The following is a 19491-nucleotide window of genomic DNA, read 5'->3' as shown; positions in this document are numbered from 1 at the left end:
GCGGATAACTGAATTTGATGGCAAAATGAGCTCTTTTGAAAACCGATCAAATGGATTGGTAGAGCCTTGAAATTTGAAACGTAGCTCACCATTTATACCAACATTAGCCCGGAACAAACATTCTGACATGACATTTACCGGGACATTTTTACACTTGTGCAAACCTCACAAACTTCAAACGGATTTGGCTATGAAAACAGAGCAAACAAATTCGTTAGGACTTGAAATTTTGTAGGCTGACTCACATTTATGCATAGAATTGAATCCATTTTGAATTTCTCCATGACGATCAACAGGGAAAAAGATATAAACACCCAAAGTAGGCTACTTAATAAAATTTGCACTTGTGCCTAGAATGCACTTTCAACTCACCCCTCAAAACGGGTACTTGATAAACTTCTCCAAACTGAATTTTGAAAGTTGCAACACACTGAATAGGCCAATGAAAGGTGTGGGACATGAATCTCGAGCCTTACCCTCTAAAAATCAACTGGCTCCATTTTACCCCCTTGCTAACTAGGCCATTCAAACTGACTTATTTGGGTGCCTTTCTGACATACTGAGCAAAATTTTGAAATAGGCCTACAAACTTTGACTCAATTTTAATCAGTCCCAACAGTGGCTCTGATTGGGGATGGTTGATTGCGAGATCAACACAAGAATCTAGATATCTTTGGTTAAGCAGACCACCCAAAAGACGGGTCATTCTTCTCTCAATTCTTCTCTTCTCAAAACAGGGCTTCCTTATTCTACCCAAACAGCAGGGCACTTATTGAAAACCACACAACTGAAAGCAAAGCAACTGTACAAAATATACAACTTATAAATGGCCCCGGGCCATCAAAACTGAAATCAATTCTTACCTCTGTCAAAAACATGATTTTCTTTCCCACAAACCGGAGGTAAGTTGGGATCGTCATTCCAATCAGCCTGATCAAAAACACTTCCACTTCTAATCAGCTGGTCATATAAAACATAATCATCAACATGTTTATAATCATGATATCTCTGGAAATCAAACACATGCTGAGAGGATTGGTCACTAGGCAACCAAAGAGTGCCACATTTTTTACCATTACTTCTCTGCTGAAATGAGAAGTAATCTGACTCCCTCTGAAAGTTGAAAACATCAGGCACATCTATATTACTAGTTTGCTCATATGATGAACACTCTTTCACAATAATATCTTGCAAACTAGAGAGGAAAACTTCCTCATAACATGACTGCACTTCAACTTGTTGATCACAAAAACTATCAGCATTTTGCATACATGAAAGTACATGATTTTTACTAGCCAATGATTCATTTCCTCCTTGCCAATCTGAGAAAAACACCCCAGATCTGTCATGTCTTCTAAAAGGTAGATCCTCATAATGCATATCAAAGCCAGAATTCATATTAACATATGAACCTTCATTATCATACTTATCAACCATATATGCATTATCATTTTGTCTATCAAACATAGGAAAAGAATCAACATCATATGTATCATTTTTTACACCCTCAAAAACATCATCAGAATCAAAACATATACTGAGTGGGTATAAAAGATTGGGCACATTTTTGAATCCACATCTCTGAAAATCAGTAGCTAAGAGTTCTGAAATTTGCTCACTACATAGTGAACCTCGTTCATTTTCATTTTCCTTGGCTTCATCCTCTGAGCCGTAAACATTATCCCAATCTGATAAAGGTATTGGATCTGCAGTGCTCATGTCCCTATGCACATTTATTTCATCATCACAACAACTTGCATCTGCATCATATCCTTTATCACGCTGCTCATAATGTGTTGCTACATGTTGCAACATAGTTTCATAACTGGGGTTGCAAACATCTTGTGGATTGAAATCAACAACAAGGTGATCTACATCATTAGCATCTGAAACCTCAACGGGTTCATAATTAGTTGAACAATCATTGTTCTCACAAATTTCTTCTCGCTCTGAATACACATCTGAACTTTCATGATGAGAATAATCAGATTCAGCATCATAGGAGGTACATCCACTCAGGGGCTCATCTCCTTCATTATTTTTAATCTTGTGTATATTTTCAGATTGGTTACTTTCAATCATATCTATCCATTTTTTAATAGATTCAACACATTCTTCTCTAAAGGCAGTAGACCAATTAACTGAGTTAGGCTCATAAAGCTCTAAGAATATCTCAATTAAAATAGACTCAGGGGGTCTATTATCAGTTGAAAGCTCATTCAATGCAGCTAAAAATCTTTCATAGAAGACATATGATAATTCTCCTTTACTTCTTAGCCCTACTTTCCCTTTTAACAACCAGACAAATCTCTCTTGGATCATTTGAAGACATTTTTCAATTTCTATATTGATCTCTTTCAAATTTGACAAAGGATTGATGGATCTAGGAACTACATCTGGATCCATCAGGTTTTATAACAGTCACTGAACCATTATCATGACCATGCACCTTACTGTTTTTTTTTTAATCTTTTCAAAAACCTTGCAGTCACTAATTTCAGAACTACATACTTCTTTGATCATATAACTGAAATTTGTTTCAAAAACATGAAGTATGCGTACTGCAAATTTCTTTTCCTTTCTATGGTGACTGATTCACCTTATAAGGAACATATAATTTCATAAAAACCTTGGGGAATACCTGATAAATTTGTTGCTGCTCTTCACTGCACTTCTGACTAGAAATTTGAAGAACTCCTCCAAATCTCAGGTTCGTTCTTACAGAGTCGCCACCTCCTTAAAGAGGAATAAAATCTAAACACTGATCTTCACTCTGAAACACTTTCAGATTTCTGGGTCTCACACACACAGCAGAGTCACATAATATTTTTCAAATGTCTTAGCAACAAGAATTTCCAGGGTAAACACTTTCAAATCTGAAAATGACTTTCCGATTTGTACACTTCTAAAACTCTTCCCCAAATGAATTTTAGCAACACTCATGGGTTTGACTGCAATCAACAAGGTTACTAGAACTTTTCTCAACCTTACTGAATAATGCAATTATAAAACATTGTTACATCCCCAGCAGAGTCGCCATTTTTGTTGTTCACCAAAAGTGATAACCCAAGAACACCTGCAAATCTTTCTATGAAATGGCCAATTTCAGTCTACAAAACACATCAGGGCTTGGACAACATAACATAGGATCCTAATTGATCCTCTTGCGCTTCAGGTTCTGCTAGACCTAGGGGGGACACCCTCTTGATGCACTAAATACAACAATTATAGACACGTAACTGCATCAACATTAAGCAGATAGATCATTTCACAAGCTCAACAGGTTAGGAAACATTACAGATTGGCTAGATCTGTATAAACAATAGGATGAAACAGAGCTTGGAAAGAATGGAATACAAACACCCCTAAACATGAAGGGAAAATAGATTTATCTTTTAAAATGTATATCTGAAAACATCCCCAAACTTGCAAGACCAGTGCCTTGTTCATTGGGCAACAGAGTCACAGACATAACTACAAATATGAATCATAGATGCAAGCTTATTTTCCTTAAACAAGATATTCATGCATCAATACCTTATATTAATGCACTATTTGATTCATTCACAATTTTATCAGATCTGGAAATATATTTCATCATTTATGACTGACTATAGAATTTAAAACCTTCCTTGAAGGATACCTACAACAGTCACACAATCTCCTTGAGATGACAAATTTCATCCTCCTTGAGGATTGAATTCATAATAATGAAAAAACATATCACAGAGACAATATCATGGGAAATTTACTCATGCCTGACACAAGTAAGACCTGCAATTAGAAAACAATCTGTCATCCTGCAATGTAGCCTCTATACCCTGAATAGATCCATAGAACTTTACAAGTTTGGGTCAAGAATTTCAGAAAATGGAAGCCATGAAAACTGGAGCACTTCCTCACAGAATTCTGGAACCCTTACAACTGAGAAGAATGGGGAATAAAAAGAGGAAGGAAGAAAAACAAATCCACAACTGAAAAACTGCCAAGTGTCTCTCCTCTCTAACTAAATTTTGTTCCCGTGGAAACTGCTTCTAAAATATCCCACATTTGTCCAAATTAACTTCATAATCGGATTCCTTGCTCCGAGAGCTTTCCGAAAACATATAACACTTTATACTTTGGCAAAAATTTGAGCCCTGGGCGAATTAATCCTCAACACGGACCCATCATTTAAATTTTTCGAATTTCTCTATAGTTTAATCTATATCATTTAATTATTTAAAATTTGATTTTTGCCTCCATATGTGCTCTGACGCGTTGCCACGTGGCGGGGTCTGATTGGCTGATGGGGTCTACTAGGCGCCACCTGGGATGACACCTCATCTTTTGCCACTTGTCGGCCACATCACCGCCACTGAGTTGCTTGCTTGTATGCCACGTCATCGCCACTGGGTGCCACCTCACCGGGACCCGCCTGCTAGACCGCTAACTGTATCGACACGTGCACAGCTCTCGTTCACTCTCGCTATTTCGCGGGGTTTAAATTTCGTGCATCTTCCTCCGCGAAATAGCGCGAGCCGTTGATCTCTCTCGAACATGCTCGCTTGTTAACCCGGCCTTCATCTGCAAAATTTTGCCTATCTGCCTCGAGAAGCGTGCCTGCGTGGGGTCCACTTGGTTTTTATCCAATCAACTCTTCCATCGCCTCGGGAAATGTGCTCACGCGTGGGCCCGCCTTGGGCGCCCATGGGCACCTTGTGTCAAAAGCCTTTATGGCTTAGACATATTGCTACAGTAAGGTTTTGCATTTAAATATCACAAAGTTACCCTCCACAGTGAATGTGGGATAATGCATTATACCTGGGAATGTATTTTTGAGGCTTTCTCTGCAACTTAATGGCGTTTTTATCATTTTTCTTTTGCTTGAAACATCTGATGCAAGAGTTTTAATCCTTTACCCTACCACGTGAGAGGGAATAATGGATTTGTTGATCATTGCATTTGTTTGAGAAATCCTTTAACTGCTGTAGCTGCTACCAGAGACTTCACATGGGGAGGAGAATGGCACAAAACATTGCCAACATTTAAATTTGTTTGAATGTTTCCCTGTGGGTTTTCACCATGCCATGCACAGCAAGGAGAGAATGGAAGGGGAGGGTGCAAATGTTTGGATTTTGCTGTTTGAAATTATACTTTGCTGCTTCAAACTTTCCAACGCACCATGTGAGCACTGGAGATGTGCCTTCAACCTGCCAATGTGCATTGATTGGAGTTTCTTGTTGCTGATGTAGCTGCTACCTCCCAACCAGCACTCTTCTACACTCCATGCTGCCTGTTGTATTTTATTTTTAGCTCAAATGGTAACCCACAAGGAGGGCTGCCATTATATTTGTTTTTATAGGCACCAAATTGCATAGTTTAAACTCTTATTCTCTTTCAATTATCACTCCATCTGCCACTGGGAGGATTGGTGCAATACACATATCAATTGGCATTTTCCTGAGGGTTTCTAAATGCATTATTAACAATTTTACATTGTGCACTTTCGCTGAAAGTTTTCTTTAAACCATCACCCTCCATTTCATGGCTGGGAACTGGCAAAGGTTGTGGAATTAAATTTACACCAGTGAGATTTTTTGTTAGAGCTCCATTTTAATTATCCTCCACCAGCTGAATTACATTTGCTTGGATTTCATTTGCTCTTTTAAACGCTACACCGGTCGCCAAAACACAGTTGGCTGAATGTTTCAAAAAACCTTCTCAAAACACATCCCATTTACTTTGTACTCACATGCCAATTGCATCACAATCCACATTTAAATATTCTAAAATTCCTCAATAAACAAAGTCGCCAATAAAATAACAATGCACAGGCAAGAGCCAGGTCGGGTCCCAAAGTGGGTCCGACTAAAAAAAATTTCGTTTTCAAGCTAGTGGCCTCTGGAATATCTTAGGAACCTCAAACATACCTCTGGAATCGATCGGCACCATTTTCGGATCATAAAATTGCATTTTACATCCTTCAGGCAATTACGCCACAATTTTCGCATTTAATCACGATGACGTAATTTTCAAACCTGTCAAAACACCTTTCTGGAGCTCGCCATCTGACAGGAATGTACTTTGATATACAAGGATGACATCTACCAAACGGTTTCTCAAGATGAGTCCCGAGTGAAGAGATATTAATTTCCAAAAACGGCCAACTGGCTTTGTCGACACTGCGGACCTGATGAAGTCAATGTTCTGGCAACACATGATGCCTTTCTTAAAAATACCAAACGACCTCCGTAGGCCCTCAAATTTGGAACATAGGTACCTTTAAGTACATATTAAATCTTTGAATTCTCAGTTCGATCACCAGACTGACAGGATGCAAACGGCGCGCTCACCAAAATGGCTACATTAACTGATCTAACACTGGGAGTGCGGATAACTGAATTTGATGGCAAAATGAGCTGTTTTGAAAACCGATCAAATGGATTGGTAGAGCCTTGAAATTTGAAACGTAGCTCACCATTTATACCAACATTAGCCTGGAACAAACATTCTGACATGACATTTACCGGGACATTTTTACACTTGTGCAAACCTCACAAACTTCAAACGGATTTGGCTATGAAAACAGAGCAAACAAATTCGTTAGGACTTGAAATTTTGTAGGCTGACTCACATTTATGCATAGAATTGAATCCATTTTGAATTTCTCCATGACGATCAACAGGGCAAAAGATATAAACACCCAAAGTAGGCTACTTAATAAAATTTGCACTTGTGCCTAGAATGCACTTTCAACTCACCCCTCAAAACGGGTACTTGATAAACTTCTCCAAACTGAATTTTGAAAGTTGTAACACACTGAATAGGCCAATGAAAGGTGTGGGACATGAATCTCGAGCCTTACCCTCTAAAAATCAACTGGCTCCATTTTACCCCCTTGCTAACTAGGCCATTCAAACTGACTTATTTGGGTGCCTTTCTGACATACTAAGCAAAATTTTGAAATAGGCCTACAAAATTTGACTCAATTTTAATCAGTCCCAACAGTGGCTCTGATTGGGGATGGTTGATTGCGAGATCAACACAAGAATCCAGATATCTTTGGTTAAGCAGACCACCCAAAAGACGGGTCATTCTTCTCTCAATTCTTCTCTTCTCAAAACAGGGCTTCCTTATTCTACCCAAACAGCAGGGCACTTATTGAAAACCACACAACTGAAAGCAAAGCAACTGTACAAAATATACAACTTATAAATGGCCCCGGGCCATCAAAACTGAAATCAATTCTTACCTCTGTCAAAAACATGATTTTCTTTCCCACAAACCGGAGGTAAGTTGGGATCGTCATTCCAATCAGCCTGATCAAAAACACTTCCACTTCTAATCAGCTGGTCATATAAAACATAATCATCAACATGTTTATAATCATGATATCTTTGGAAATCAAACACATGCTGAGAGGATTGGTCACTAGGCAACCAAAGAGTGCCACATTTTTTACCATTACTTCTCTGCTGAAATGAGAAGTAATCTGACTCCCTCTGAAAGTTGAAAACATCAGGCACATCTATATTACTAGTTTGCTCATATGATGAACACTCTTTCACAATAATATCTTGCAAACTAGAGAGGAAAACTTCCTCATAACATGACTGCACTTCAACTTGTTGATCACAAAAACTATCAGCATTTTGCACACATGAAAGTACATGATTTTTACTAGCCAATGATTCATTTCCTCCTTGCCAATCTGAGAAAAACACCCCAGATCTGTCATGTCTTCTAAAAGGTAGATCCTCATAATGCATATCAAAGCCAGAATTCATATTAACATATGAACCTTCATTATCATACTTATCAACCATATATGCATTATCATTTTGTCTATCAAACATAGGAAAGGAATCAACATCATATGTATCATTTTTTACACCCTCAAAAACATCATCAGAATCAAAACATATACTGAGTGGGTATAAAAGATTGGGCACATTTTTGAATCCACATCTCTGAAAATCAGTAGCTAAGAGTTCTGAAATTTGCCCACTACATAGTGAACCTCCTTCATTTTCATTTCCCTTGGCTTCATCCTCTGAGCCGTAAACATTATCCCAATCTGATAAAGGTATTGGATCTGCAGTGCTCATGTCCCTATGCACATTTATTTCATCATCACAACAACTTGCATCTGCATCATATCCTTTATCACGCTGCTCATAATGTGTTGCTACATGTTGCAACATAGTTTCATAACTGGGGTTGCAAACATCTTGTGGATTGAAATCAACAATAAGGTGATCTACATCATTAGCATCTGAAACCTCAACGGGTTCATAATTAGTTGAACAATCATTGTTCTCACAAATTTCTTCTCGCTCTGAAAACACATATGAACATTCATGATGAGAATAATCAGATTCAGCATCATAGGAGGTACATCCACTCAGGGGCTCATCTCCTTCATTATTTTTAATCTTGTGTATATTTTCAGATTGGTTACTTTCAATCATATCTATCCATTTTTTAATAGATTCAACACATTCTTCTCTGAAGGCAGTAGACCAATTAACTGAGTTAGGCTCATAAAGCTCTAAGAATATCTCAATTAAAATAGACTCAGGGGGTCTATTATCAGTTGAAAGCTCATTCAATGCAGCTAAAAATCTTTCATAGAAGACATATGATAATTCTCCTTTACTTCTTAGCCCTACTTTCCCTTTTAACAACCAGACAAATCTCTCTTGGATCATTTGAAGACATTTTTCAATTTCTATATTGATCTCTTTCAAATTTGACAAAGGATTGATGGATCTAGGAACTACATCTGGATCCATCAGGTTTTATAACAGTCACTGAACCATTATCATGACCATGCACCTTACTGTTTTTTTTTTAATCTTTTCAAAAACCTTGCAGTCACTAATTTCAGAACTACATACTTCTTTGATCATATAACTGAAATTTGTTTCAAAAACATGAAGTATGCATACTGCAAATTTCTTTTCCTTTCTATGGTGACTGATTCACCTTATAAGGAACATATAATTTCATAAAAACCTTGGGGAATACCTGATAAATTTGTTGCTGCTCTTCACTGCACTTCTGACTAGAAATTTGAAGAACTCCTCCAAATCTCAGGTTCGTTCTTACAGAGTCGCCACCTCCCTAAAGAGGAATAAAATCTAAACACTGATCTTCACTCTGAAACACTTTCAGATTTCTGGGTCTCACACACACAGCAGAGTCACATAATATTTTTCAAATGTCTTAGCAACAAGAATTTCCAAGGTAAACACTTCCAAATCTGAAAATGACTTTCCGATTTGTACACTTCTAAAACTCTTCCCCAAATGAATTTTAGCAACACTCATGGGTTTGACTGCAATCAACAAGGTTACTAGAACTTTTCTCAACCTTACTGAATAATGCAATTATAAAACATTGTTACATCCCCAGCAGAGTCGCCATTTTTGTTGTTCACCAAAAGTGATAACCCAAGAACACCTGCAAATCTTTCTATGAAATGGCCAATTTCAGTCTACAAAACACATCAGGGCTTGGACAACATAACATAGGATCCTAATTGATCCTCTTGCGCTTCAGGTTCTGCTAGACCTAGGGGGGGACACCCTCTTGATGCACTAAATACAACAATTATAGACACGTAACTGCATCAACATTAAGCAGATAGATCATTTCACAAGCTCAACAGGTTAGGAAACATTACAGATTGGCTAGATCTGTATAAACAATAGGATGAAACAGAGCTTGGAAAGAATGGAACACAAACACCCCTAAACATGAAGGGAAAATAGATTTATCTTTTAAAATGTATATCTGAAAACATCCCCAAACATGCAAGACCAGTGCCTTGTTCATTGGGCAACAGAGTCACAGACATAACTACAAATATGAACCATAGATGCAAGCTTATTTTCCTTAAACAAGATATTCATGCATCAATACCTTATATTAATGCACTATTTGATTCATTCACAATTTTATCAGATCTGGAAATATATTTCATCATTTATGACTGACTATAGAATTTAAAACCTTCCTTGAAGGATACCTACAACAGTCACACAATCTCCTTGAGATGACAAATTTCATCCTCCTTGAGGATTGAATTCATAATAATGAAAAAACATATCACAGAGACAATATCATGGGAAATTTACTCATGCCTGACACAAGTAAGACCTGCAACTAGAAAACAATCTGTCATCCTGCAATGTAGCCTCTATACCCTGAATAGATCCATAGAACTTTACAAGTTTGGGTCAAGAATTTCAGAAAATGGAAGCCATGAAAACTGGAGCACTTCCTCACAGAATTCTGGAACCCTTACAACTGAGAAGAATGGGGAATAAAAAGAGGAAGGAAGAAAAACAAATCCACAACTGAAAAACTGCCAAGTGTCTCTCCTCTCTAACTAAATTTTGTTCCCGTGGAAACTGCTTCTAAAATATCTCACATTTGTCCAAATTAACTTCATAATCGGATTCCTCGCTCCGAGAGCTTTCCGAAAACATTTAACACTTTATACTTTGGCAAAAATTTGAGCCCTGGGCGAATTAATCCTCAACACGGACCGATCATTTAAATTTTTCGAATTTCTCTATAGTTTAAACTATATCATTTAATTATTTAAAATTTGATTTTTGCCTCCATATGTGCTCTGACGCGTTGCCACGTGGCGGGGTCTGATTGGCTGATGGGGTCTACTAGGTGCCACCTGGGATGACACCTCATCTTTTGCCACTTGTCGGCCACATCACCGCCACTGAGTTGCTTGCTTGTATGCCACGTCATCGCCACTGGGTGCCACCTCACCGGGACCCGCCTGCTGGACCGCTGACTGTATCGACACGTGGATGGCTCTCGTTCACTCTCGCTATTTCGCGGGGTTTAAACTTCGTACATCTTCCTCCGCGAAATAGCGCGAGCCGTTGATCTCTCTCGAACATGCTCGCTTGTTAACCCGGCCTTCGTCCGCAAAATTTCGCCTATCTGCCTCGGGAAGCGTGCCTGTGTGGGGTCCACTTGGTTTTCATCCAATCAACTCTTCCATCGCCTCGGGAAATGTGCTCACGCATGGGCCTGCCTTGGGCGCCCATGGGCACCTTGTGTCAAAAGCCTTTATGGCTTAGACATATTGCTACAGTAAGGTTTTGCATTTAAATATCACAAAGTTACCCTCCACAGTGAATGTGGGATAATGCATTATACCTGGGAATGTATTTTTGAAGCTTTCTCTGCAACTTAATGGCATTTTTATCATTTTTGTTTTGCTTGAAACATCTGATGCAAGAGTTTTAATCCTTTACCCTACCACGTGAGAGGGAATAATGGATTTGTTGATCATTGCATTTGTTTGAGAAATCCTTTAACTGCTGTAGCTGCTACCAGAGACTTCACATGGGGAGGAGAATGGCACAAAACATTGCCAGCATTTAAATTTGTTTGAATGTTTCCCTGTGGCTTTTCACCATGCCATGCACAGCAAGGAGAGAATGGAAGGGGAGCGTGCAAATGTTTGGATTTTGTTGTTTGAAATTATACTTTGCTGCTTCAAACTTTCCAACGCACCATGTGAGCACTGGAGATGTGCCTTCAACCTGCCAATGTGCATTGATTGGAGTTTCTTGTTGCTGCTGTAGCTGCTACCTCCCAACCAGCACTCTTCTACACTCCATGCTGCCTGTTGTATTTTATTTTTAGCTCAAATGGTAACCCACAGGGAGGGCTGCCATTATATTTGTTTTTATAGGCACCAAATTGCATAGTTTAAACTCTTATTCTCTTTCAATTATCACTCCATCTGCCACTGGGAGGATTGGTGCAATACACATATCAATTGGCATTTTCCTGAGGGTTTCTAAATGCATTATTAACAATTTTACATTGTGCACTTTCGCTGAAAGTTTTCTTTAAACCATCACCCTCCATTTCATGGCTGGGAACTGGCAAAGGTTATGGAATTAAATTTACACCAATGAGATTTTTTGTTAGAGCTCCATTTTAATTATCCTCCACCAGCTGAATTACATTTGCTTGGATTTCATTTGCTCTTTTAAACGCTACACCAATCGCCAAAACACAGTTGGCTGAATGTTTCAAAAAACCTTCTCAAAACACATCCCATTTACTTTGTACTCACATGCCAATTGCATCACAATCCACATTTAAATATTCTAAAATTCCTCAATAAACAAAGTCGCCAATAAAATAACAATGCACAGGCAAGAGCCAGGTTGGGCCCCAAAGTGGGTCCGACTAAAAAAAATTTCGTTTTCAAGCTAGTGGCCTCTGGAATATCTTAGGAACCTCAAACATACCTCTGGAATCGATCGGCACCATTTTCGGATCATAAAATTGCATTTTACATCCTTCAGGCAATTACGCCACAATTTTCGCATTTAATCACGATGACGTAATTTTCAAACCTGTCAAAACACCTTTCTGGAGCTCGCCATCTGACAGGCATGTACTTTGATATACAAGGATGACATCTACCAAACGGTTTCTCAAGATGAGTCCCAAGTGAAGAGATATTAATTTCCAAAAACGGCCAACTGGCTTTGTCGACACTGCGGACCTGATGAAGTCAATGTTCTGGCAACACATGATGCCTTTCTTAAAAATACCAAATGACCTCCTTAGGCCCTCAAATTCGGAACATGGGTACCTTTAAGTACATATTAAATCTTTGAATTCTTAGTTCGATCACCAGACTGACAGGATACAAACGGCGCGCTCACCAAAATGGCTACATTAACTGATCTAACACTGGGAGTGCGGATAACTGAATTTGATGGCAAAATGAGCTCTTTTGAAAACCGATCAAATGGATTGGTAGAGCCTTGAAATTTGAAACGTAGCTCACCATTTATACCAACATTAGCCCGGAACAAACATTCTGACATGACATTTACCGGGACATTTTTACACTTGTGCAAACCTCACAAACTTCAAACGGATTTGGCTATGAAAACAGAGCAAACAAATTCGTTAGGACTTGAAATTTTGTAGGCTGACTCATATTTATGCATAGAATTGAATCCATTTTGAATTTCTCCATGACGATCAACAGGGCAAAAGATATAAACACCCAAAGTAGGCTACTTAATAAAATTTGCACTTGTGCCTAGAATGCACTTTCAGCTCACCCCTCAAAACGGGTACTTGATAAACTTCTCCAAACTGAATTTTGAAAGTTGCAACACACTGAATAGGCCAATGAAAGGTGTGGGACATGAATCTCGAGCCTTACCCTCTGAAAATCAACTGGCTCCATTTTACCCCCTTGCTAACTAGGCCATTCAAATTGACTTATTTGGGTGCCTTTCTGACATACTGAGCAAAATTTTGAAATAGACCTACAAACTTTGACTCAATTTTAATCAGTCCCAACAGGACCCTAATGTGGTCGACAATTGCAAGGGTCTCAATTTCATGACACTACACTATCTCTTTATAATATTTCCATCCTTTATATAGCAACCACAACCTCACAAACAACAATTAGGTCAGACCAATTAGGTGCACCATGTGAACACATAATAGTCAACGCAAAAACAAACTCTAATGAAAATTTGAAAGGAAAAATGATATGTGTGAGATGTCACACCAAGTCATCACACCTATGTGTCTATCCCAAAACATCACCCATAGATCCATACACAATCACATAAAACAAAACATTATAGGTCAGGTGCAAAAGATAACGCTGCCAGAAATTTAATCTATTGTTAAATGAATACCATTAAGAGTGCTTATGGATGTCCAAGATGGCATCAAAATATACCAATAATACTAAATAGCTAAACCTCATCACCAAAATACTAGCAAATATAGGAATGCAACACATTTCTATACATTGACATTAGAATAGTGACACTTATCTAAATGTCAAATTTGGATTAAAGAAACCAATAACAGAGATCCAAAACCATCAAGATACATTATTATAATTTTTTTAGAACAACCAAAGATAGACTCCTGATGCAACCATAACCGGTAAAACCCTCAAAGAGAATCAACCAGCTTATGCAGCAGGAGTAACACAATGAAAGGAACAAGAAAACATAACAAGATTACATAAACAAATCATATTATTGCTTTAGAACTTCTGAAAATCATCTAGCTATCATCATATAATCATCAAAGAACATTTGGTAGTTAATCGATTACATGCAGGCTATAAGCTAGGTACAATCCAATTCGAGACTCTAGGAATCAACCAGATCACAAAATGTGAATCTCAATCCTTATTCTCAATTCTACTTCCTTTTCCCCTTCAAATTATTGCATAACATCATATTTATACCCACCGAAACATATCTAGGTCGGCCTCATAAGAATACATTTACCAATGCAGGAAAATGAAACGTGTAACTAGGTCGGCCCTAAGAATTAAAGAAATATTTCTGGAAAATAATAACCAAGAGATGTCGTTCAACAATAAGGTCGGCCACATGCCAAAGAACATCAAACAAGATCCTAAATAAATCCATTTGCTAAGAATCGTACTGGTGATGAAGGAAAACCAAACGATAAGCACAATAACTGTCCCAACCTAGAAATAGTCAACCAGAAGTGATAACTGGCCAGAAAACAACCTAAATGAACTAAAAATATGGAATTAAGAACATGAACTAGCCTAGAAACCGAAAATAAGATCTACCATGAAAAGCAAGGAACTACCGGTACCAACCGGTAAGAACACCAAAAATTGCATAAAGAACTAAACAAGAACAAAACTGAAAGGAAATATTTTTGGTTAATGCAAGATTTCTCATCGACTGAGGATGCTCTTGCATCAACTCCACACATCTAAATGGTCATACTACGATACCAATATACCTACACTATACCATAGTATAGACTAAAACCAAGTTACACATGGTCTAGACCAACAAGTTTGACAACAATGACCATAAGAACACATGTTTGCAATAATCTGCCCCTTTTTATTAATGGCAAAACTTGTGGCAATTCCAAAAGCACTCCCCCTTTAACAACAAAGACAAAGGGTGTCTTCTTACAACAAAAGCTAAACAATTTATACACAACTCCCCTTATTTACAACACTTCATCATTATTAGAATCTAGAACTTTATAACCAACATGTCCACATATATAAACCATCATATTTTTCTTACCAAAACAATATCCAACCACCTTGCTAAGTTGGGGGCATGAAACCCTAATGAACAAATTCAATTGCACCCAAGCAGCAGTCCACTCAGCTCCCACATAGACCAAAAGATTACACTAACTCTCCATCTTCAATAAAATATTTTATGTCTCTTGACAAGTTTCTAGTACCTTTACTATCTTGTTGAATTCTTGAGTCTTTCAGAATCTTCACCATAGTGGTGAGATGCACATCTATTATATCTCTCAACCTGTAAAATTCCTTTTTAATATTTTAATTATGATGTATTAACAAATTGAGCTTTACATGTAGGTTTTCTAATTGGACTCTCTGTTTTCCATCTTCATCTCCCTCAAAATGTATTGACTTAGATACTTCTATATTCTGAATCTCAAAAGTACTTATTTGATCCTATATTAACTAAGTTGACTTAGGCCACTTAGGACAAAATTGGTATACCTCTACCACAATCTAGACTCTTCTTAGAACTAGTTATGCTCTCTTATAGCCTATTGTGTGCGTTGGCACACTTATTCACAAGATCATTCACCCTCTTCTCTTCTATCTTCTTCACATAACTTGCTTCCAAGTTATAAGTAAGGATAAGTCCACTCATCATAACTTGTAACTACTCTTCTTCACTCAAAGGTTCATCGACTCTCACTTCTAGAATTTTCTCATGGAGAAACCTCACTATGTTATGTATTAACTTTGTGTAATATAGCTTAGAAATAATGTATTTATTCCTAGCTATATGATTTAGAACATCACTCAATGTAGCATATGAAGGGGTGATAGCTTGTCCAATCTAACTTACCTTGTGTCACTAGAAACTGGAACACTTCTAACATAATAACAAGTTCAAAATTCATCTACAACTATAGTGACTTTGTTCCAAAATCTCTAGATAGTCTGTAAGATTCTCCATTTAAGATTATTTTGATTGTTTTCTCCTTTTCCTTTACCAAACTCACCTTCTCTTAATTTATTTTCTTCTTTTCTTTCTTCTCCTTAGACTTCTCTATATTTTATTTGATTTTAGATCTCCTCCAGTCTTCTCTTACTTTTTTCTTTCCTTCTCCATATCCACCTTTTCCTTTTCTTCTCTTGAAACGTCTAAAATCTCTTCTACAACCTCCATCACATTTTGTAATGTATTTAATTGATCATCCTAAACAATTTTTGGACCAACATTCTCCTTATTCTACTCTCCTTTGTCTTCTATAATGACCATACTACTTGTTTCTCCACTTTCAATATTTTTCTTCTATGAAGAAGAAGACAAGGTAGCCTTCAATAGCTCCATGGATTCTTCTCCTTCATCCTCTATTTTCTTTGTTATCATCTTAATGTCTTCCAAATCTCCTCCCATGATTAGATTGTCTCTTTCCTTTGTCTATAATCTTGTATTTAACACCTAGTTTATCCTATCTCTCTATTACTTTCACAATAGACTGATAACCATACCAAGTGCTTGTGTCCTTATGTTTGTCTCCTTCAGTACTACATCCTTTCTCTTCTTTGTTAATAATTCCAATAGCTCAAGAGGAAATTTATCCTACAATCAATATATTTCTTATTATGGTATTCTCAACCTTCTCCTTATCTATCAGAGGTACACTCAGACACACCTCAATAGTGGCTTCCAATGATTTATACTCATTTATTGCATTTAGTAAACTATCGAGATACAAAGGCTAATTTCATTTGGATCATCTTCAATGTTATGCTCCTTATTCTCCTTAGGCTTCTTCTTGACTTGTTTTCTTTTCTTTGTAGGGGTTACTTCTAGTGTGACAAATGATCTCTTCCTTCTGACAAGATGCACTATATCCTCTTCTTCTTCTTCTTCCACCTCTTTTACTTAATCTACTTGGGCCTTGTCTAGATATAAAATTTCTCCTTCTATACTCCTTCATCCGAGATCTCTACTTCTTCTCTTTCAGAATTTGGATTATCTTCCTTCCTTGTAGCCTTCTATTTTTGCCTTGGTGTCTTCTTCTCACTTGTTACTAACTCAGTTAGGGTTCTGGAGGAAAAGCTAAATAGTTTATACACAACTCTCCCTATCTACACACTTCCTCATTATTATAATCTATAACTTTATAACCAACATGTTCGCATATATAAACCATCAAATTTATTCTTACCAAAACAATATATAATTGCCTTGCTAAGATAGGGCCATGAAATCCCAATTAACAAATTCGATTGCAACCAAGCAACAGTCCAATCAACTCCTGCGTAGACCAAAAGATTACATTGACTCTCCATCTTCAATAAAAGATTTGATGTCTCTTCACAAGTTTATAGTGCTTTCTTCTCCTCAAAATTCTCTATATTTTCTTTGATTTTCTCTCCTTTAGTCTTCTCTTAGTTTTTCCTTTCCTTCTTCATATCCACCTTCTTCTTCTCTTCTCTTGAAACATCTAAAATCTCTTCTACAGCCTCCATCATATTTTTTTAATGTATTTAACTGATCATCCTAAATAATTTTTGGACCAACATTCTCCTTTTCTACTCTCCTATGTCTTATATAATGACCATACTACTTGTTTCTCCACTTTCAATCTTTGTCTTCTACGAAGAAGAAGACAAAGTAACCTTCAATACTTCCATTGATTATGTTCCTTCATCCTCTAATTGCTTTGTTATCATCTTAATGTCTTCCAAATCTCCTCCCATGATTAGATTGACTATTTCCTTTGTCTAGAATCTTATATTTAACACCTAATCCTAGCTATCGATTCTTTTGACAACAAACTGATAACCATACCTAGTGATTGTGTCCTTATGTTTGTCTCCTTCATTACTTCATCCTTTCTCTTCTTTGTTAATAATTCCAATATCTCCAGAAGTAACTTATCCTAAATAAAATCAAAAGTTTTTTTATAAATAATCATATATTTGATAATTGCATTTTCAACCTTCTCCTTATCTATCAGAGATACACTCAGATACACCTCAATAGTGGCTTCCAATGAATTATATTCATATATTGCATTTATTAAACTATTGAAATATAAAGGCTAATTTCATTTGGATCATCTTCAATGTTATGCTCCTTATTCTCCTTAGGCTTCTTCTTGACTTCTTTTCTTTTCCTTATGGGGGTTACTTCTAGTGTGACCAATGATCTCTTCCTTCTAACTAGATGCATTGTGTCCTCTTCTTCTTCTTCTTCCACCTCTTTGACCTTGGTCTACTTGGGCCTTGTCTGGATATAAAATTTATCTTTTTGTATTCCTTCATCTAAGATCCCTACTTCTTCTATATTGAGATATGGATCATCTTTGTTCCTTGTAGCCTACTATGTTTGCATTGGTGTCTTCTTCTCACTTGTTACTTAGTCAAGGTTCTGGAGGAACCTATCCTTACAAAAGGAGAGGTAGACATAGACCTAGCGCTCCTTTATTCCTGACTAGATAATCCTATGACTAGAGTCTTACCAAACATTTCTACTATTGGAGGTATTCCAATGTGCTTGTACAAGTTTTCCATTCTCTTACCATTTCCTTTTTTTACCTTTTCTTTCCTCAACATTGCTTCAATTTCTTCAACTGTGCCAAATATGGGCTCAACTGGATCTACCAACAATTGTATGATATTATCAATGTGTTTGCCAATCTCTTTTGCAGATACCTCATAGGGAAGCTCCATAATCCATACAACCCTTGAATCAACAACCTCAATATAACAATTGTCTCTACCTTCACAAAATGTAAACACATATTGTACTTCTAAACCATATCCACAGGAAACCTATAGCTTTCTTACATAGTTTCTTGAAGATTCTTAAACTAGCCAGAATATAATGTAATGTATGCCTTATTATCAATTCCAAAAATCCTAATATATTGTCTAATATGTATTTTTATAGGATTAAACTTATCCCAAACATGATTCTAAGCATAAAAAAGATCATTCATAAACATGAATGCCAAACATATAATCAAAGATCTATATCAAAATTGATACTTGCTTTGCTTCATTCTTTTTAGGTTGTCAAGAAGTTTCTTCCTCATCAACTCATATAGGTTGAATCGCTCTCCAACAACCACCATCTGATGTGCAATGCAAATGGCTATAGTTGTGGCAGAACCATCTTTGTTTTGATAGTAGATCTTGTATGCTGAAATATTCATAATATACTTAAAACTTGAACCAGCAATATCTTCAACTATCATAGCCATCCCATCTGAGTTAGCACCAGTTAGTGCTATAATAGTATCATTCTCCGTCATCTTCTTCTTCAAAACTATAATAGTGTAGCACATATCGTTCAATTCCCGAATGACTTCCCTAGTTATTCTATAGGGTTTGTGCAAATAAATGATATCCTCGTGAATTTGACTCAAAATAATCATAATCCACTCCTCTTCAAA

This window comes from Cryptomeria japonica, chromosome 7 (genome assembly GCF_030272615.1).
Source record: "Cryptomeria japonica chromosome 7, Sugi_1.0, whole genome shotgun sequence".
Classification (NCBI taxonomy): Eukaryota; Viridiplantae; Streptophyta; class Pinopsida; order Cupressales; family Cupressaceae; genus Cryptomeria; species Cryptomeria japonica.
Note: the sequence above shows the minus strand (reverse complement) of the source record.